The sequence below is a fragment of the Procambarus clarkii genome, chromosome 92, assembly GCF_040958095.1.
Source record: "Procambarus clarkii isolate CNS0578487 chromosome 92, FALCON_Pclarkii_2.0, whole genome shotgun sequence".
In the NCBI taxonomy this organism is placed as follows: domain Eukaryota; kingdom Metazoa; phylum Arthropoda; class Malacostraca; order Decapoda; family Cambaridae; genus Procambarus; species Procambarus clarkii.
This window is the reverse complement of record NC_091241.1, coordinates 1101596-1124683: the sequence shown is the minus strand read 5'-3', so window position 1 is coordinate 1124683 and position 23088 is coordinate 1101596. Positions and strand designations below refer to the sequence as shown.

The window sequence follows — 23088 nt, the reverse complement described above, 5'->3', positions numbered from 1 at the left end:
AAGTGATAACATTCTGTCAGTTTGGTGGAAAGACAAAAGAGAGGTGAACTTGTTGACAACAATTCATGATGGAACAATGGTGAACAGTGGGAAAGTGAGCCATAAAACAAACGCACCACTATATAAGCCAGACTGTGTTTTAGACTATAATATCAACATGCGGTTGATTGATAAATCAGACATGATGATTGGCACTGCAGAGTGTGTGCGGAAGACATGTAGGTGGACGAAAAAAGTGTTCTTCCATCTTGTGGACATGAGCATGCTGAACTGTTTCAACATGTACCTTGTGAGAACTGGACGTAAGCCCACTTTCCGTGACTTTGTATTTGATGCTGCAATACAGTTACAGGCATACCTCAGAATACGAGTTTAATCCGTTCCTGGAGACGCCTCGCATTCCGAAAACTCGCATTCCGAAGTTAATTTCCCCATAAGAAATAAAGGGAAATGAATTAATCCGTTCCTGACTACCCCAAAAACCCCACATCAAACTAAATTTTTATACCTAATTTACCTAATTCATCTAAATAAACCTACAAAACTATGTTCCAGTTATTACTTACCTTGCTGTCGAGTGCTGTAGGCGTATGGAAGATGGTGAGGAGGGGGGAGGAGGAGAGGAGTTACTGTTTGGAAGGGGAGTAACACCTTGTAACACTATGGATACCACTTCTCTTTCTAAATTTTTCAAACCAGCCCCTGCTTGCCTTAAACTCTTTCTTATCTGCATCACTCGTTGCAGGGGTATTCTTTAGAAGGTCTTCGCGCAACACCCTTGCTTTCTCACAAATAATGGCCTCCGAAACACTATCACCCCTCAACTCCTTGTCGTGTATCCAAATTAATAACAACTTTTCCACTTCTTCAAGTATTTGTGGTCTTTGTGCCGTTAATGTTCTTACTCCTTTTGCCACTTTAGCACCCATAATCTTATTTTTCTTCTTAAGTATAGTGCATATTGTTGATGTGGCTTTGTTGTACTGCCTACAAAGTTCAACAACACGTGTACCGTTCTCATGCTTCCGAATGATCTCTTGTTTCTCCTCTATTGTCATCCTCACATGAGCTTTCTGGCCTTTATCCTTACCACTGGCTTTCTTGGGACCCATGGTGAGATATATAATAACAAATTGTATAGACAAATCACCAAAAATCCAACAAAACACTGAAAATCCGCGAGAAGAATTGATGTGGGGGTAGTCACTGAGCGCGAGACAATGGTAAACTGAGGGGCGGCGGGGCAGAGGGGCGACGATCGCCGAACCACCACGCGCTAGGTCGGCCTGTACGCGTTTCAACAAACTCGCGTCCCGAAGTAACCCTCGCCTTCCGAGACAAATTTTTGGAGTAAATACTGCTCGTCTTCCGAAAACCTCGCATACAGGGACACTCGCATTCCGAGGTGCCACTGTATTAGGAAAGTTTGCAAAAGATGTCCCAGGTATTCAGCGGCCCATCATAAACCCACTGTTGCAGCATGCTGGTACTCCACGCCTCGCTCACACTGAAGGCTTCCTAGCACACAAACTTAAGTATTTGCCACCTGGTGTGAAGCGTGCAATAGCCCAACGTGATTGCTTGGTGTGTAAAACAACGACACGTAGAGACAAGAAACGGAAGCTTGTGCAAACATGGTGTGAAACGTGTGGTATCCCATTATGTGCTGTCGACTGCTTCAATGACTACCACAGTCTAGAAATCTTCTAAGTGTGCTTCAAAGTGTGTATTGCGTGTGCGAGTGTGTAAATATGTAAACATATAAGCAGATAGCGTGTGCGTGTGTGTAAATATATACAAATATAAGCAGAACATACAATATAATAGACTGTAATGACATATTATATTGCCGTAATTTAAAACATTTGTGTGCGCCTGTGTATACTCAAATATGCAACAATTATTGATACAAAATATGTTCAAACAGTATTTGAAACACAATTAGTGAAAAAAAATTAGATAAAATGCGCTTAGACATTGTAAATAAATAGCGCGAAAATATATTTGTGGCAACTCTGGCTGTTTGAGGACCGCGCGCAACACCTCCCAGGCGTGTACTGCATGAGCGAACATGCAGATTGTGACGTCATCACCGAGCTTCTCGGCTCTATTGCAACAAAAGTAAGTACAATAGAATTTTTTTTTTATTTTTCCTGTGATCAGTGAACAGAACTTAACAGATTAGCAAAAAAAAAAAATTTTTTTTTTTTTCAAAATGACATGCGCCTGTGCGGATGGCAGGATATTAGACCCCGAGCATGTTAAGGGTTATTATACCAACAATTTTCTCACATCTTTTCTTTTTTTTTCTTTCTTGCTTTGTAACTGTTATCATTTTTTATAAATTTTGCAAGTATTTACCTACTTAAAATTTTCTTAGATAAAGGACCTGCCCGAAATGCTGCACGTACTAGTGTCTTTACAAGATTGTAATTACTGTACTATGTATCCTCACACTCCCAATGTACCTTCTTGTATATTTATAAAAAAAATAAAAAAAATAAATAAATAAATAAATAATAATATAATAAATATCAAACTGAAGAAAGGCAGTTAGAACAGAAAGCAATTCAGGAAATAAAGAAAAATCCAAAATACTTTTTCACATATGCGAAATCAAAAGCAAAAACCACTGCCAGTATTGGACCTATTCGTACAAGTGAAGGTTCATACACAGAGGATGACAAAGAAATTAGTGAAATCCTAAAAAAGCAGTATGAGGACATGTTTAGCACTCCAATAAACAACATGAAAGTGGAAGATCCAGACAATTTCTTTATGCAGGATATTCAAGCCCATGTAAATATAACTGATATCAACACGAGCACTCTAGACTTTGAAAAAGAAATTGAAAACATGCCCATGCACTCGGCCCCAGGTCCAGATTCATGGAATTCAATATTTATAAAGAAATGCAAAGTGCCGGTAGCACAGGCACTCAGTATAGTGTGGAGGAAGAGCTTGGACATGGGGGAGATACCAGATGCACTTAAAGTAGCAGACATAGTCCCTCTACACAAGGGAGGGAGCAAAGCATTGGCAAAGAATTATAGATCAGTTGCACTAACATCGCACATAATAAAAGTATCTGAGAGAGTGGTTAGGAGTCAGGTCACCAATTTCATGGAGTCGAATGACCTTCACAACCCAGGCCAACATGGATTTCGAGCGGGAAGATCGTGCCTCTCACAGCTACTTGAGCAGTACGACAAAGTCACTGAGGCATTAGAAGAAAAACAGAATGCTGATGTGATATACACGGACTTCGCAAAGGCTTTCGATAAATGTGACCATGGCGTGATAGCACATAAAATGAAGTCAATGGGAATAACCGGTAAAGTAGGACGCTGTATACTCAGTTTTCTGTCAAACAGGACTCAGCGAGTAACAGTCAATCTAGGCCGAGCACAGTTAAAAGTTCTGTACCTCAGGGTACAGTCCTTGCACCATTGCTTTTCCTTATTCTTATATCAGATATAGACAAATATACAAGTCACAGCTTCGTATCATCCTTTGCAGATGACACAAAAATCAGTATGAAAATTACCTCTGCTGAAGACATTGAAAAACTTCAAGCTGATGTTAATAAAGTTTTTGACTGGGCATCAGAAAATAACATGATGTTTAACAGTGATAAATTCCAGGTACTCAGGTATGGTAAAAATGAGGACCTTAAACATAATACAGGGTACAAAACACAACCAAATGTGTCCATAGGAAAACAGCATGTATAGCATTTGGGAATAATGATGTCTGACAACCTAACGTTTAGGGAGCATAACCAAGCAAATATTGCGACAGCCAGAAAAATGATAGGATGGATTACGAGAACCTTCAAATCCAGGGATCCCATCACAATGGTTGTACTCTTCAAGTCACTTGTGTTGTCCCGTCTTAAGTACTGCTCAGTACTCACTTCCCCCTTCAGAGCAGGAGAGATTGCTGAAATAGAGGGAATACAGAGAACATATACGGCACGCATAGATGCGATAAAGCACCTAAATTACTGGGATCATCTCAAAAGCCTTCCAAATGTACTCGATAGAAAGAAGACGAGAGAGATATCAAATAATATACACCTGGAAGATACTGGAGGGCCAAGTACCAAATCTACACAGTAAAATAACAACGTACTGGAGTGAACGATATGGAAGAAAATGCAGGATAGAACCAGTGAAGAGTAGGGGTGCCATAGGCACAATCAGAGAACATTGTATAAACATCAGAGGTCCACGGTTGTTCAATGTCCTCCCAGCGAGCATAAGAAATATTGCCAGAACAACTGTGGACATCTTCAAGAGGAAACTAGATTTATTCCTCCAAGGAGTGCCGGACCAACCGGGCTGTGGTGGGTATGTGGGCCTGCGGGCCGCTCCAAGCAACAGCCTAGTGGACCAAACTCTGACAATTTAAGCCTGGCCTCGGGAGAAGAAGAACTCCCAGAACCCCATCAACCAGGTATCAACCAGGTAACAAGAAATGCTCACGATATATAAAATATTCTAGCTCACCTAGATCAAAGGGGTAAAGGGAGGGATAACTATCTACCTTACTTCATTCCTTTATGAAGCCGACTCGTCCTCTGGCGAGGGATGATGAGGTTCCTGGTCCTGGCTTCTGGCCTTCCGTTGATCAGTTCCCACACACTCAAGTTCCTCACTTGTCCTCGTAGTATCGCATCCTTGCCGTACTCGCACCTGGCAGGTACAGTCCCCTTCCTACTCTCATGGGGGTACTGGAGTCAGGTACCTGCGCCGCCATCGTCGTCCTCCTCTCACGGGCGCTGTAGACACACTTGCAGTCCAGTGGACCTTTCCCTTGCCTCACTTCCAGTAGATTCGGCCCGGCCGTCGCTACTCGTTTGATATGTAGAACGTGATTTGCCAGTCGTCCCAGACATTTCCAGCCTACGTCCGTCCCTGCTACAGACTCTTGAATATAAAGCTTTTGACTCTTTATCCCGGCCAATCCTCGCTTCCTGGCACTCCACGGGATGTCTGCAGTATTAACCCTTTAGTTGCGCAAGACATCATATGATGCGTTTAGTGACTTGCAGTAACTTGTGCTCGGCATCATATGATGTTTTGGAGTACCGCGCAAGATTTAAACGGCCCGCGGATACACGGGGTTTACCACACCTTCATCAGGGCTCTTGTAAACAGATGTGATTTTTTTTTTTAAATCGTGGGCCAAATTCCCAGGTGTGAGGGACCTCAGTATTGAGTGAGCTACCAAGCCTGATGCACGCAGCATGAGCTCACAGCACTGCTGTTCAGTTTGTGATCACAGCATCGCCTAAAAATGCCATAATATACATGTTCTTGCTATTATTTAGCGATGATATTATTACAGAAGACCCCTGACTGTGATAAAACTGACCAGGGTTCTGACAATAGCAGGATTGTGGTGATATTTAGCGCTGTGCTCCATGGAAGGAGTAATGCTGTGGGAGGGAGGGTGGTGGCGTTGTCTTCTGAGTGTGTGTGGCCATCTTTTATTGACTGCACTCACCATACCAGCTTAGTGGTTCGCTATGGTGAACACAAATGTAGATACTTATATATAATGTGTGTATAGAGTGTAATAACAGCAATAGGAGTAGGTTGGGAGCTGCCATTTTGGTGAGGGAGGTGCGTCGTCTGCATGACTTATCATGTTGTTTACTGGTGACCACTATGGTCTTTGGGCACCATACCAGTTTACTTGTACAAGTATGGTGAATAAAAAAGGTAGATACTTATATATAATGTGTGTATATAGCGTAAAAACACCACAAACAATATTGTTGGAGGAGAAATATTAGTGCGTCTGGCCTTGGGGGCGGCCGCCACCAGCTGACTGTGTGAGTAGCTACGTCTTTGTGCCTTTACTCACCATGTAAGCTTAGATGTACAGTTATGGTGAAGAAAACATGTAAATACTTATATACTGTATAACGTCTGTATATAAAAGCAAAAACAGTATGGTGGGAAGAGAATCGTGGCAAGTCAGGTAAGGTAAGGGAGGGAGGGAGTGGCAGCCAGTGGCGGGCTGCCACTGGCTGCCACTGCCACTCAGCATACCAACTTAGTGGTTCATTACGGTAAACACGAATGTAGATACTTATATATAACGTCTGTATATAGTGGATAAAAGCAAAAACAGTATGGTAGGAGTAGAATGTGGATGAGTCAGGTGACTTGAGGGAAGGAGGAAGTAGCAGCCAGTGGCGGGCTGCCACTGCCACTCAGCATGCCAACTTAGTGGTTCGTTATGGTGAACACTAATGTAGGTACTTATGTATAACGTCTGTATATAGTGAATAAAAGCAAAAACAGTATGGTGGGAGGAGAATGTGGGCGAGTGAGGTGTTGAGGGAGTGAGTGGCAGCGAGTCGCCGGCTGGTGTGCGGCGGTCACTCCTCATTACTTTTTGACTCATGATAGCAACTTAGTGGTTTGTTATGGTGAACAAAACATGCAGATACTTATATATAACCTGTGTGTATATAGTGCAATAACCGACAAAATATTTGTTCATTGTTTGATGAACATAATTGAATCAACAAGATGTACACCATATTTTTGAGTACAGCGATGATTCACTCATTTTATTATATAAATATATCACACTACACACTATTGAATAATATTATAGCAAAAAAAACTAAGAAAAATCAATCAGAGACATTGAAATAATTAGGTAATTATCTCTTTGTGGCAACTCCGGCCTGACAGCTGGCGAGCAACAGACCGTCTGGGACGCACACTGAGTCAGCGCCTGTTTTTTGGCAGACTTCCCCGTCCTCTAGCGGGCAATATATGCCACTTATGATTTTTTTATTATTTTTCCCATGATCAGTGAAAACAAATTAACAGGTTTAGAAGATTTTTTTTTTTTTATGGTATGTGCCTGTTAGTGACACATGCCAAATAGCCAGGCGCCATTTAAGGGCTAATTAGAGATGACACAAGTGGTCATGGGTGGCGCTCAGCCATTACTGGTTACTCTCACTGTATCGTCTTCATCGGTGCTGTATCACTTGTATCCGACACTGGTTAGGTCTTTATTGTGCCTAGCTTCATCAATATCATGACCCTTATGTTCTTCAAACAATATGATCTGAATTTCACTTACGAAGAGCGACCTTTCAACACTGCCACCGACAGGGGATTGGGAACCAGGGGCGCGTGCGCAACCCATGGTTGCTCATTCAGAACTGATCCAACCAGCAGCTCTAGGAGAATCTGGGAATTTTTTTCAAGATAGCTGCCTCTCACTGGTGGTCCCAGGAGTTCATTTTGTACCCAACCTACTGTACACACATTTTGAATGGTACAAAATCTTAAAATCATGTTTTCTTGGCCTGCGCCTTTTCTGCCATGAGTATTGTCGGACGGCACAGTCCAGTGGTTAACCCTTAAACCGCGCAAATCATATATATATGCTTTCAGTGGCAAAACCGAAACCGCGCATGTCATATATATATGATTTCGTGTCTAGCGCTATAATTTAAACGCCCCGCCTGGGATAGGGGCAGCTATAGTGCAACCACGACCGATAGTTGCCAGATGCCACCTAGAAAAAAAATCCAGGCTAACTTTCTTGGGTGTGAGAGGGTCAGTATTGAGCAAGCCACCAAGGCTGGCGCACGCAGCACAAGCTCACAGCACCGCTGTTCAGCTTTTGACCACAGCATCGCCTACACATGCCATAATATATATGATCATGCTATTATTTAGTGATGATAGCATTATGGAAGACCCCCTGACTGATAAAACTGACCAGGATTCTGATAATAACAGGATTGTGGTGATATTTAGTGCTGTGCTCCATGGAGGGAGGAGTAAGGCAGTGGGAGGGAGGGTGGTGGCGTCGTCTTCTGACTGTGTGGGTCCACCTTTTAATGACTGCACTCACCATACCAGCTTAGTGGTTCGCTATGGTGAACACAAATGTAGATATTTATATATAATGTGTGTATAGAGTGTGATAACAGCAATAGGAGTAGGTTGGGAGCTGCCATTTTGGTGAGGGAGGTGCGTCATCTGCACGACTTATCATGTTGTTTACTGGTGGCCACTATGATCTTTGGGCACCATACCAGCTTATTTGTACAGGTATGGTGAATAAAACAGGTAGATACTTATGTATAATGTGTGTATATAGCGTAATAACACCACAAACAATATTGTTGGAGGAGAAATATTAGTGTGTCTGGCCTTGAGGGCGGCCGCCACCAGCTGACTGTGTGAGTAGCTACGTCTTCGTGTCTTTACTCACTATACAAGCTTAGATGTACAGTTATGGTGAACAAAACATGTAAATACTTATATATAACGTCTGTGTATAGTGAATAAATGCACAAACAGTATTGTGGGAGGAGAATGAGGGGGGAGTGAGGTGTTGTTGAGGGAGGGAGTGGCAGTGAGTGGCTGGTTGGTGTGTGGCGGTCACTCTTTGTTGCTTTTTGACTCACAATACCAACTTAGTTGTTCATTATGGTGAACAAAACATACAAATACTTATATATAACTTGTGTATATAGTGTAACAGCAGCAAAACTGTTTGTTTATTGTTTTATGAACATAATTGAATCACTAATATGCACACCATAATTTTGAGTACAGCGATGGTTCACACATTTTATTATATAAATATTTCACAATTTGCTGTATTGAATAATATTACTGCAAAAAAAACTAAGAAAAAATCAGACACATTGAAATAATTAGGTAATAATATATTTGTGGCAACTGCCGCCTAATAGCTCGAGCGGAGTAGACCTCGTCTGGCGAAGGCTCTGTCAACGCCCCTTTTTTGCCACACTTCCCTACCCTATTGCGGCTAAAATATGCCACCTACGATTTTTTTATTATTTTTTCCGTGATCGGGGTACAAAAATGAACACTTCTATAAGACGAAAGAATTTTTTTGAATTTTTTTTTGTTGCGCCTGTGGGTGTTAAATCCATTTGGGCCCCTAGCAGTTTGAGGGTTAAACACCTTTTGAATACTTGGTGGTGATACTTGAAGACACTGATGGTGCTCGAGTCTCCTCTGGCTTAGCGCCTTCTATTGATAATTACTTCATCACTCAGTTGACCTAGGCTGCCACATGGTGTAGTCAGATTAGTGGGTATAAAGTACAGTACTGTAACTCAGAAAATTACAGTAAAATTTTCAGTTGATTATTTTATTACAGTATTTTCTTTAGTTGGTGGGGGAGTTTATCTTGGCAGTGAGTAGATCTCTCTAAGCTCCCTCACCACATGGAGGGAATAAGAAAGGGTAATTTCATCACACTATACACTGTTATATATGACAGTGTCAGACCACGAAGGAAATTTGAAACAGGAATTTCCTTAAGTACTTTCGTATATTAATACATCTTCAGAAGGAGTGAAGATGTTATATATATACAGGCATACCTCAGAATACGAGTTTAATCCGTTCCTGGAGACGCCTCGCATTCCGAAAACTCGCATTCCGAAGTTAATTTCCCCATAAGAAATAAAGGGAAATGAATTAATCCGTTCCTGACTACCCCAAAAACCTCACATCAAACTAAATTTTTATACCTAATTTACCTAATTCATCTAAATAAACCTACAAAACTATGTTCCAGTTATTACTTACCTTGCTGTCGAGTGCTGTAGGCGTATGGAAGATGGTGAGGAGGGGGGAGGAGGAGAGGAGTTACTGTTTGGAAGGGGAGTAACACCTTGTAACACTATGGATACCACTTCTCTTTCTAAATTTTTCAAACCAGCCCCTGCTTGCCTTAAACTCTTTCTTATCTGCATCACTCGTTGCAGGGGTATTCTTTAGAAGGTCTTCGCGCAACACCCTTGCTTTCTCACAAATAATGGCCTCCGAAACACTATCACCCCTCAACTCCTTGTCGTGTATCCAAATTAATAACAACTTTTCCACTTCAAGTATTTGTGGTCTTTGTGCCGTTAATGTTCTTACTCCTTTTGCCACTTTAGCACCCATAATCTTATTTTTCTTCTTAAGTATAGTGCATATTGTTGATGTGGCTTTGTTGTACTGCCTACAAAGTTCAACAACACGTGTACCGTTCTCATGCTTCCGAATGATCTCTTGTTTCTCCTCTATTGTCATCCTCACATGAGCTTTCTGGCCTTTATCCTTACCACTGGCTTTCTTGGGACCCATGGTGAGATATATAATAACAAATTGTATAGACAAATCACCAAAAATCCAACAAAACACTGAAAATCCGCGAGAAGAATTGATGTGGGGGTAGTCACTGAGCGCGAGACAATGGTAAACTGAGGGGCGGCGGGGCAGAGGGGCGACGATCGCCGAACCACCACGCGCTAGGTCGGCCTGTACGCGTATCAACAAACTCGCGTCCCGAAGTAACCCTCGCCTTCCGAGACAAATTTTTGGAGTAAATACTGCTCGCCTTCCGAAAACCTCGCATACAGGGACAATCGCATTCCGAGGTACCACTGTATGTGCTATTGAAGACCTTTATTAAAATTAATATTGTCTAGACTCGTACCATATTATTATTAATCCTCATTGCAGAAAGATGAAAACAGATTGCGGTGAGCCTGCACCATGGCACCAAGGGTACAACTGAAGATGCCAGCTGTCACATCATAGAAGTAAAACTTGTCAAAACATCAACTATAAAACTCATTGTACTGTAGTATTCCTCATGCTGACCTCAAAGCAGCAGATATTTATATCAATGGTACTGTAATATTGTTTGTTTTAGTTTAGATTGTGTTTTATCTTGAAGTTAAGAATTATGCCATAGTTTCTACAATTCAGTTCACTCTTATATAACGCATGTTTAAACAGTTTGTTTTTGCCATGATGCAGTTTTCATGTAGTGACTAATGATTTAAACTGCATGCACTATTATTATTATATAACATGCATTTTTGGCATGTTTACCAGTCTATTCCAAGGAAGGAGGGGGAAGGGGGAGCAAATAAAAGTTGGTGGAGCAAAGACAATGCTAATTTGGCTCCCCTATGATCATCCACCCAATGTGCAACACCCACACAGGTGGGGGATGAAAAGGGAGGTAATTTATAGAGTTTAAAGAGGGTTAATAACCTACATCTACAATGGGTCATACTTGCCTATCATCACTGGTATTACTCAGCTTAGTGATATTGTGGAGATGTAGACTTTCAGAGCATTATTGAAGATTTGCCACAGGACTGATACAAAAAACTATATTTATTTTGCAGGACAATATGTCCAAAAAGAAAGTTGTATATTTATTCATTTGTGGCCATTTAGCTCCTTGTGACTTCTACTTTACCATAGTTGGTTTCTGCTAATTTAATGCTCATAAGAACTTGAATATAGATTGAAGTTATAAGATTTTCAAGTTTATCTATCATTTTAATTTATCTTGTTGGAACATATAAGCTAATAAGCCATAGCAGTGAAAATCCACACTGAGCTCATGCTGACCACAAGCATGAGCTGAGTTGGAACACAATATCCAACATGATAGTTGGAACTATCTCAATCATCATACACCCTGGACTCTGCTCCTATCATGTCCTTGTATCTCATTCAAGTGCTATACAGTCATACCAAGTAAGTAATTATCAAAAAAAGGCACCAAGCCAGGGAGGCTATGTAGCACCATCAAAAGTGCGGGACATTCAAAAGGTGCTAAATATCACTGAGGATGCCAATATGAGAACAATAGCGCAGGAGGCAAACAACTTCAAAGGCATTTGATTCACCACAAATACTATCGAGAGACAGTTGGGAAGCAAGACACATGCACATCCTAGAAGTCAGGACATTCAACAAGGATATGCACGACTGTAATAGGGACAATGCAATTCAGACAATAAGGAGCAGAGTGGTGCTCCATTAAGTGCCCATGAGTTAAGCGTTGATGGCCAATACGTAACCTCACCAGAGCCATTTCTCACCGCTAGTTACGGTGGTAGGAGGAAGGCCATGGGGAGACGCACTACCCTTAAAAGCATGCAACTTGTTATCAGAAACAGAAGACCAACAACCCTGACAATGGGCAAGGATTGAGGAATGAATTACTGGGTAGAAGTCGGAATAAGGAATAGCTTTACGGGAGATGGGGACAGGCGTGGATAGCTTCCTTTGCGGCAGCTTCTGCACGCTCATTTAAGAACACAATATGGCTGGGTACCTAGCAAAATTCGACTCTCTTAAATATGCTGAAGATAAGAAACAGCCAATCTTGAATTTTGATGACCACAGGATGGACAGGATTAAAGGCCTCCAGAGTCATGAGGGCACTGTGAGAGTCAACTACAACAACAAAGGAAGAATTATAGCGAGAAAGCAGTTGATGAAGAGCAAACAAAATTGCATAAAGTTCAGCCATGAAGATGCTAGTCTCTGGAGGCAGGTGACACATCGGTGCAGTCAGGAAACACAACGGAGTAGCCTTCACCGTCAGCAGACTTAGACCCATCTGTGAAAGCGGAGATGGAGCGGGAGTGTGAAGAAAAGTGAGCAAGGAAAAGGCGTTTCAGAACTGGAGGAGGGGTAAAATCCTTAGTAATGCAGGTCATAGTTCTACAAAACTTAGGAAGAGGAAACCCAACGTCGGGTGGCAAGGACAGAATCACATGAAGAGAAACATTGGTAGCATGAACCAAGAGAGAACCTTACAAGTGAGACAACCATTCAAAAAGGGAAAGGTGGTGAAAGGGAACAAGCCCCAACAGGATGAGTAACGGTCAAAGCACGACATAAGCGAGAGTGAGGGTGTTGTAAGGACCTCACAAAGTAACGAAGACAGTAGCGATCATAGCGATCTTGTAGAGACAGGATGCCGGTCTCAACATACAAGCTCTGGGTAGGGGTCAAACAGAAGGCACCAGAGCTATGATGGAGTCCAGTACGGTGAAGAGCATCAAGATGATGAAGGGTGGAGGGAGAATCAGACGAGTAAGCAGAACAGCCATAATCGAGTTTAGACAGTACAAGAGAGGAATGTAAAGAGAGAAGCGTGTGCTTATCAGCTCCCCAAAAAGTATGGAAAAAGACATTAAGTAAGTTAAGAGCTTTAGAGCATTCAACTCTGAAGTAGGAGATATGGGGGTGACCAGGACAAGTGAGTGTCAAAGATTAACCCCAGAGATTTAGCAGAATCCTTATATATGAAAGAGAATTACCATAAAGTGACAGAGGGGGGTCGAAGAACGACCTGCCTCCGAGTAAAGGTCATAGCATAAGACTTAGCTGGAGAGAACTTGAAGTCATGATTGGTGGCCCAGGACGACACGACATCAATCGCAAGTTGAAGCCACCGTTGGAGAAAAGGCGAGTCATCACCTTGGCAGCAGAGTGTAAGATCGTTAACATAAAGAGCAGAGAAAATGTCAGAGGGAAGGGAGGAAAGGAAACCATTGAGGGCATCCAGGAAAAGAGTAGTGCTCAGAACGCTACCTTGGGGCACACCTTTGTATTGCCGAAAAGAGGCAGAGAGTGTGGAACCAAGCCGCAATTGAAAGGAACGTCGAGAGAGGAAGCTCTAGAGGAAGAGAGGGAGATTACCATGAAGACCAAAAGAATGAAGTTGGTACAGAATATGGTATCGCCAGGTCATACACCTTTTCCCAGGTCAAAAATGACAGCAACAATGGAGGACTTCACAGCAAAGGCAGTACGAATATAGACCTCCAAGTTCACGAGGACATCAGTCGTGCTGCGACACTTGCGAAAGCAGAATTGAGAAGAGGAGAGGTGGTGATAGCGTTCCAAGAACAACATCAGACAGACATTGACCATACGCTCAAAGAGTTTGCAGTCGCAACTCGTGAGAGCAATGGGGCAGAAGTCTTTAGGGGCTGACCTAGAGAACCAGGTTTCTGAATAGGAAGAACAGCCAACTCAAGCCAGTCCTCAGGGACTGACGACGACACCAGACATGGTTATAAACACTCGGTAAAAACTGAAACGTGCATGGAGGGAGATGGCGAAGCATCTCATATTGAATATCATCTGAGCCCGCTGCCATAGAATCACAGAGGGCCAGGGCAGGCTGGAATTCGGAGAGAGAGAGAGAATCGTTATAGGGAAGCTGAAGAGAAGTGCAAAAATCTAAGGGAGAAGATTCAAGAAATGGCTTACGAGTAAGGAAAGGAGGAGGAGGAAGATGAGAGCCAGAGCCAACTGGTGAAAAGTGAGAACCTAGTTTGGTCGCAACCGACACCAGATCTGCCACAATAGAACCATGGTGAAAAACTGGAGAGACATCTGGAACAAACTTACCCGCTATCTTGCAGATTTTCTTCCAGATCAGGGGATGAGGAGTGTCAGACGTAATGGTGGAAATGAAAGATCTCCAACCCTCACGTTTAGCCGTACTGATGGCCCTACTGGCTACCGCACTTGCCCTCCAAAACAAAACAAAAGAATCGGATGTTCTACAGCAACGGTGTTTCTTCCAAGCTGCACACTTACAGCGGATAGTCTGAGCACAGTCTGCGTTCCACCAGGGAATGCACTTCTGCATGCTCTTGGAGGCAGAGTGAGGAACAAAGCAGAGGGTAGCATCAAAAACAGTGTCATGAAAGAAGAGGAGGGCGCAGGGGAAGAAGCATATTAGAGAGGACAGAAAGAGTAGCACGCAAAGTGAAGAGATTCCAGTTAGCCCTGGCAAACTGCCACCTAGGGAAGGAGAGGGGGGAAGGGCAAAATGAGAAGAAGGTGACAAGGATGGGGAAATGGTCACTGTTATGTAGGTCATCAAGAACCCACCATGTGAAGTCCAAATAAAAAGATGAGCAGAGAGAGAGATCAAAACAGGAAAGGGTGTGAGTGCAGGAGTCAACATGAGTTGGCTTACCAGAATTTAGAAGACAGAGAAGAAGAGAGAACAAAAGATTCAAGGCGGCGGCCCTGGAAGTTTGTCAGAACATCACCCCAGAGGGTATGCCGACAGCTAAAATTACCCAAAAGGAGCTCAGGCTCTGGGAAGGAGTCCAACAGGTGTTTAAGATCAGGAAGAGAAAGTAGGACATTCAGGGGAGATAAATAGAACAGACTGTATACCATTTACTCACAAAGATATGTGCTGCAGAACACTGAATGGGTGAATGAAAAAGTAGGGGGACGAAAGGAATATCAAGACGGATCAAGAGAGCAGTAGAGGCATGGGCCTCAGCAAGATCTGGAAGGGAAGAGAGAAAGGAATAACCATGGAAGCGACGAGGACAAGCGCCAAGCATTGGCTCCTGGAGCCAAACACAAAGCGGGGAAAACTACACGATCAGAAGTTGGAGTTTATGGAAGTTGGCATAAAAATCACCAATATTTCATTGAAGAACAGACATAGACAAAAAAAGAAAAGAAACAGAGATAATAAGGGAGAAACAAAGGCAAAGCAGAGCACAGTAGACTAAGGAAGAACAAGATCAGGATCAGTGAAATCAGGGTGATGGGGCAGAATTAAAGCTAGCAAAGATAACCGAGATAAGGGAGTGAGAGGACGGACCAGAGGCGAATGGACAGAATCTGGAGCGGGAGGAGGCAATGGAGAGGAGTGGTCAAGGAAATTAGGGGGAGGAAGGACAGAAACAGATGATGGCACCGAAGCAAGGGCAGCATCCAAGAGAGGATCAAGGACCAAGGAAACCTCCATAGGAGGGACAGGAGACCCCACCATTGAAAAAGGAGAGGAAGCAGGGATAGTGTCGGAGTTGGAAGGTGAGAAATACATTGAAGCCTTTTTACCCGCCAAAGAGGAAGAAGGAGAAGAGCCAGGCTTACGCTTCTGATGGAGAGAGACAGGTGTACCATCAGCAATATACTGGGCGACCACCTCAACAGTTTCAACAGGAGAAGAAGGAGAACTGGAAACATGACGAACGCTGGGAGGAGGATGGACAATGGCCTGAACAGACAGACAGCGAGGATGACCAAGAGACAGAGGGAAGGGCTAAGAAGGGAAGGAGGGCACAGGAGACAAGGAAGACCGGGAAGGAAGTAAGGAAACATCAGACGGAGAACCAGGAGGAGGACCCTCTGGCCAGAACACAAAGAAGCAGATGGAGCAGACGAGGTGTTGGTGGTGGTGTCGGGGTTCAAGGCCTCAAAAGGGTTGCGAAACTGAGAAAGTGGGAGGGGTGAGAAGAAGGGGCACGCAATACACGAGCATAAGACATGCCAGAGACAGAGGGAAGACGGCGAACCTGGCACCTAGCCTCAGGGAAAAGACAAGTGATCACGATGCTTGAAACTGAGGATGGCTTTCTCAAATTTGAAATGCACACATGCACGGGAGAAGGCAGGATGGGCATCACCACCACAATTTATGCAGAGAGTTTGGGAAGAAGGGAACTCCATCTTAGAATGACTCAAGGTTCCACACAAGGGGCAGAAAGGCACCTCACATGGGCACCTGGAGGGACAATGCCCAAATCTCCAGCACTTGCTGCACAGGCGAGGAGAGGGGATGTACTCCTGAATGGAGCATCTGGTACCAGCAAGAATGACTGAAGAAGGAAGGGACCTACCATCAAACATGACCTTCACAACGCGAAGGGGCTGATGGCGATGACTACGAGGGGGCCGAGTGAAGGTATCCACCTGGAGGATAGAATGGCCTTGGGCCTCAAGAATGTACTTAAATTAATATCCTTGTGGCAGTCCTTAAGTTCCCTGTCATCAATCGCGACATGGTGTGGGAGAAGAATTGTGCTAATGCAGGCTGTCAACTGGGCATTTTTGGAGATCCGAATAGGGGGTCTTCCCAATGCAGAACAACGAAGCCAAGTGGGCAGCCTTTTCCTGAGAAGGGGCTGCAACAACATGGATACCAGAACGAGTGGGGTTAAAGGTGATCAACGTATCCACCGAATCAGCAAGATGCTTATGGAGAAATAAATCATCAGGATGAGTCGAGTCAACATGACTAAGATCAAAATACATAGTCCATGTAGCAGGATCAAACAAAGCCTGGAAAGAAAGAGATAGGGAAAGAATCAAGTGAGAGCAATTGCAGAGATGATGATGCCGAGCACCCCCAGTAAGAGATGGGTAAATGGTGCAATTGTGACAATGAGAGACGGAGCCACGCCAGGTGATGGGGTCACCAGTGGGGTCTTGGGCTCAACCCCACCACAGAGGTGGGAGGGGAACAGAGAGAGGCAGTCAGGAGAGATCTTAGAAGGAACATGGTCAGGGCCCAATGTAGCGGGGGGCTACAGAACCTTGTCTTCCAGCACAGTCTAACTCAGGGGGCTTGGTCGCCCACCCCATGAGTCTGGAAAGTGAAAAGAGGGTCAATCATTAGCATAATAATGAGCAGGTAACAATTTCATTCACAAATAAACCCCCATACCCACCATGGAGCCACAATTAGAGGATAGGACACCCGACAAGATGGGGCTCCCCAAAGGGTGCATTGTAAGTATATGTTCCGCAATCGCCACCTTAAGAACCATCAGTCTGTCAAGATCGGGTTCAGCAACGAAGGCGAGGATTGACAATAAAAGCATCCACTTGCTCGCAACGTTGGCTACCACAGTTCTACAGGTGAGAGAGTGTGCCTCACCAAACACCTGGACGTCAAAACAGAAGATGTTCGAAAGAATAATCAAGAAAGGCATAAAGTCGTCAGGAAATGACAATTAGAAAGGAGTAAAAGGGGGGAAGAAAAAGTTAACATATGGAAGGGGAAAAGACTTCTGACACAATTTGTGAAGGTAGCAGCAGGAGCATAAGGCTACAAAAGGACAGAGGACTATCCCATGGAGCATCACACTCCGGCAACCGTCCACCAAGCCTCCCTCACGATGACAACGGGCCAGAAAGGGAGGGGGGGGGGGACATTCATACCAAGTTAATGCTTGCTCATGACAATTACAGTTATCCACTAGGATTGGCACAAGTCATGTATCGTATGTTTCTTACTGAGCACTTTCCTTTCAATAATTTTTTTTTTGCTTAGATTTTTAGATCATAAGTATTATTATTTGTGGCATTAAAATAAAAGTTTTATTTCAGGAAAGTTACTTCTGAGATGATGCTGAGGTAGAAGAGATAGATGACAGTACTGTGAGAGCAGGGGGAACCTAAGATAAAAATTGGAATAATGAAAATATAATATCAAGATTTGAATTCTGTACACTTATGATGGATGTTGCAGGAAATTTAAGACATGCTATATTTTTAGTTTTGATATAGCAATGGCAAAATGACTTCTGAGTATCATATGCAAGTTTAATGTGTTCAGTGACAGCATTGGCATCTTCATCTGCCAGCATATTATGAAGTTTATGAAATGCTGGCAAGAAATCTTCAGAGCAAACCTCAAAAGCTTATCACATCTTCTAAATAGGGGTTCAGTCATACTATTTGGCAATTATTAAATTAAAATTTAAAAAGGTCAGAAACCACCATAGGTATTTTCAGTATACCTATTAATATATGAATTGGGTGGATAAAATATGATTACTTTGTGTAAACAACTTTTCATTTGGGTGTCATATTACCGTCCCTGGTGCCAAGCTGGTGACAGTACTCAGAGCAGTATTTTGATGGCTGAACTGAGATACCCCACACCAAAGTCTGCAAGGCTGTCATTATGGCAACTTGGAACACTTAAGTTCACTTTAGATAATTCTTTATTTTGACAGCTGTCAAATTATTACAATAAGGTTTGACAGCTTTTTCGTGTAATACAGTATTTATATTTAAAAGCTCCAGTTTCAAAAAGTTACTTAGATAATTTTTTTGTTATAAAATTATCTTAAATTTTATTATGGTAATATTTCCAAAAATTCACAGCTGTTTTTCTATTAAGGTCCCAAACTGCCATAAGAGCATGTCTGTGTATGTTTTATTGCTGTTGTATCCTATGTGTATATAGCAATGGCCTGTACTAGTCGTGTAGTTTGCTGTTGTACTACTCGTGTGCACATGTAAAAAGTGTCGTCACCTTGCACATGTACAGATTAGCAGTGTAAACCTAAGTAAACATTTACAGTGTATGATGTAATAATGTACAGTTCTACAACCATACCATTTATTGCTGGTCATTGAACAATTATTTGGTTGGTATCCAATATCTGTTAAAGATACTTCTGTTGCATGCACTTGTCAACACTAATTTCATTCCTCATAATGCTTATGCATTATGAGTCTCTCTCTAGCTCAGCAACAAGGCAATAGGGTATTTGAAACTATTTTACTACATGCTTAACAGGTTTAGCCATAGTAATCCTTCATGCTTTTGCCAATATTATCTACAGTATTTCTCAAAAGTGTGTTGCTATCTTATTTTGAAGTACTGTACAGTATATATTTTTTGTCAGAAATAAATATGTAGATTTATAGAAGTGAATATCATTAAAATGAAAAGCTTAATTTTCTGTGCATTTTATTGGGTTTGCAGATTTAGAATTTTACATTCAATCCAAACAATTAGCACTTCAAAACTATATTACAATGTAACTTATTCTTAAACTGCTTGATTTTTTTTGGTTTGGATTAAATCCAATAAAATATGAACACAAAACTCTCGAACTGTATTTGTTAACATATTAGAGCCGTAGCTCACAATAATGTCGAGAGGAAACACTCACAAGACCAAGTTTTCTCAATGGCAAGTTTTTTTTTTTTTTAACATGCTATAATAAAAAATTTTGGTTCTTATAGAATCACCAAATGGATATAATGCAGCTAATATTAAAATATTATGCGAGTATTAATATACAGTATACAATTATTGTACTGTAAGCTTTAAATGACAGCAGTTAAATTGATTGGATCCCTAATGAATTATATATATGGTATTAAACATGAACACTACCATATCACGAAGCTCTTGGCAAGTGAACACTAACTGTATAGAGCTATGTATATATATCATAAATTTGTATTGTATCAGGTATTTTGATAGTTTCTCAAGAATTGTCTTAGTACATTATATGTAAAATGGTGAACTACATTTCCTAAATATTGTACTGTATGTTGTTGAAGGAAGCATGCAAAAAAAGACCAGCATTACTGAGATATATAAAAATATATCACTGACAATTTGTTCCTTTTAGGTTTTGAGATTTTTAATATATGGGCCTATAACTTTTTTCATAACATGAATAGGTGCCAAACGTAACGAGTAGATATCTTCCCTAGATAGCCATTCGATGCTTTAGACACGTATCCATATTACTGCACAAAAATAGTTCATAGATCCATGTATAGTTTAATTTTTTATTATTGACTGTCTATGTATTGAATGTTTGTCAGAGTTGTAAGTTTTTTTTAAATAATGCAGTCTATAATATTTCTTGTAAGCTGTGAATGCAATTTTTCCCTTTCAGAATTCATGAGGAATGGATCATTCTTGAATTCTTTTAAAGTATCAGAGTTCCTTGAGTTTTGTTATCACAGCTGTAACATCCCTGGGGGAGTCTGTGTCTGTGTTTCTGAAAACACAAAGTCTGTGTTTTCTTATGACCGTGAGGCAACAAACATTGCCACAACCTTTGAGTCTATCCTCATTAATATAAGATTTGGCATAAATTCTGCATTTGGTTCAGTTCCTCTACCAATTATAGATACCTTGACTAAGAAAAAAGGTTGATGCATTATCTGTCATTTTGGTGTACGTGGTTCAGAAAAACTAGTTGATCACATCTTGTTATTGTAATATTGAAAATCATTCATTTTTGGGTACTGAAGGGTTAATTAATGTACAATGAACCTAATAGTAAACCAAGATTTTGTAAGTGATCATTATTGAATAGTGAAAAATCTACATAAACACTGAAACCATCTGCATTTTATTTTCTGAAATACTAATAAAATTATTATATTTTGTATGCATTTTCTCTAAACATAGTGGGAATTAAAGTTTTCCCCCAGGTACAGTATTTCAATCACAGCTCTCTTCAAACACTGAAATATTAGAAGGCAACAGCAGCACTTCAAAACACTAACGATATTTAAAGATAATATTTTGGATCTAATTACAGTACAGTATTACTGTATTTGATCAAAGTACTGTAATTATCAAAAGACTAATTGATTAAAATATGACATTTTGGGAAGCATTGTAAGAACAAATTATCTTAATGGAGTTAACTGCTTAACACTTTATTGCACCGCGTGTGCGAGACCCACACTACCCCGGGTAGGCCTCAGCGTTTCACAGGAGTGCGCGGTAATTCTGAAAAGTGTATAATCTTTTCAACTTTGTCACCTCAATTCTCGTCCAAGGTTTTCAATTTGGTATCATTGTGTTCGCAATAGAATTCTCTACAGGACTAAAGGCATATAAAGTCCAAAAGCCCAGCGTACCATCCACAACAAACAGAGAAAGTGAGTGCGTGTTACCTGGGAGCGCGCAAGAGCGATAAAATGTTTACACTCCTTTCACGTTTGTCACCTCAATTCCCGTCCTAGGGCTTTCATTTTGGTATCATTGTGTTCGCAATAGAATTCCCAACAAGAGTATATGCATATAAAGTAAAAAACCACAGCGCGCTCCACCCGCCAACAAGATGAAAGTGGCTCAGACAGAGAGCACTGCGCCACCCCAAGGCACCTCTCATTACATTAGAGAGCGCGGTAATACTTTACTGAAAAGTGTATTCTCTTTTTCCACTTTATCTCATTTCTCGTCCTAGGTTTTTCAATTTGGTATCAATGTGTTCGCAATAGAATTCTCTACAAGACGAAATGCATATAAAGCCCAAAAGCCCAGCGAGAAAGTAAGAGTGTATTACCCAGAACCACGCAAGAGTAATAAAATATGTACACTCTTCACTTTGGAGCCGGTCGGCCGAGCGGACAGCACACTGGACTTGTGATCCTGTGGTTCCGGGTTCGATCCCGGGCGCCGGCGAGAAACAATGGGCAGAGTTTCTTTCACCCTATGCCCCTGTTACCTAGCAGTAAAATAGGTACCTGGGTGTTAGTCAGCTGTCACGGGCTGCTTCTTGGGGGGTGGAGGCCTGGTCGAGGACCGGGCCGCGGGGACACTAAAGCCCCGAAATCATCTCAAGATAACCTCAAGATATAACCTGGACATCTCAATTCTCGTCCTAGGTCTTTCATTTTGGTAACATTGTGTTTGCAATAGAATTCCCTACAGGAGTATATGAAAATATAAAGTCCAAATGCCAGGTGTACCACCCACAGCAAACAGAGAAAGTGACGGAGCGTAATCCCAGTCAGCGCTAATAAAATGGGTATACAGGCATACCTCAGTTTAAGAGTTTAATGGGTTCCTGGAGACGCCTCGTATTCCGAAAACTCGCATTCCGAAGCTAATTTCCCCATAAGAAATAAAGGGAAATGAATTAATCCGTTCTTGACTACCCCAAAAACCCCACATCAAACTAAATTTTTATACCTAATTCATCTAAATAAACTTACAAAACTATGTTCAAGTTATTACTTACCTTGCTGTTGAATGCTGTAGGCGTATGGAAGATGGTGAGGAGGTGGGAGGAAGAGAGGAGTTACTGTTTGGAAGGGGAGTCCCCTTCCATTATCACATCAGGCAGTGAGGACTTCACTGGTATGCACTCTGGCACATTTTGCCTGCATACCACTAGGACTTGCTTGTTTTACTAAGAATTTGTCTAATGACACTTGTTTTTCCCTACATTTTAACACTTGTTTGTAGTAAGACATCACATTATCATTTAAAAGGTCAATGCAACGGCCTGCTACAGCTTTATCTGGGTGAGTTTTTTCAACAAAACTTTGCAGTTCTTCCCATACTTCACACATTTTCTTAATCAAGAAGGGACATCCTCTATTGCCTCTACTCACAGCTATTTTCTTAGGTTGAACCTTACCAATGGCTTTCTTGAGACCCATGGCAAGATATATAATGACAACTTTTATGCTCAAATGGCCAAAAAACCGATAAAAAACTGTAAATCCTTGTGAAGAATTCAGGTGGGATAGTCACTGGACACGAGACACTGGTAAACTGAGGCGCGATCGCCATGCCACCACGCGCCAGTCGGCTTGTACATGTATCAACAAACTCGCGTTCCGAGGTAACCCTCGCCTTCCGAGACATTTTCCGAGGAAATCCTACTCGTCTTCTGAAAAACTTGCATACAGGGACACTCGCATTCCGAGG

At 41.9% G+C, this 23088-nt stretch overlaps 1 protein-coding gene across 1 annotated transcript in view; it reads left to right on the top strand.

Annotated features, from left to right (window-relative positions):
• LOC123775178 (ankyrin repeat domain-containing protein 50) overlaps positions 1-20807 on the top strand; it is a 217066-nt gene extending 196259 nt beyond the window's left edge. The window contains exons 7-8 of the mRNA XM_045770131.2: positions 10539-10707; positions 17988-20807. The gene's annotated coding sequence lies outside the window, so the exon portion shown is untranslated. The remainder of the gene's footprint in view (positions 1-10538; positions 10708-17987) is intronic.
• The last annotated feature ends 2281 nt before the right edge of the window (positions 20808-23088 follow it).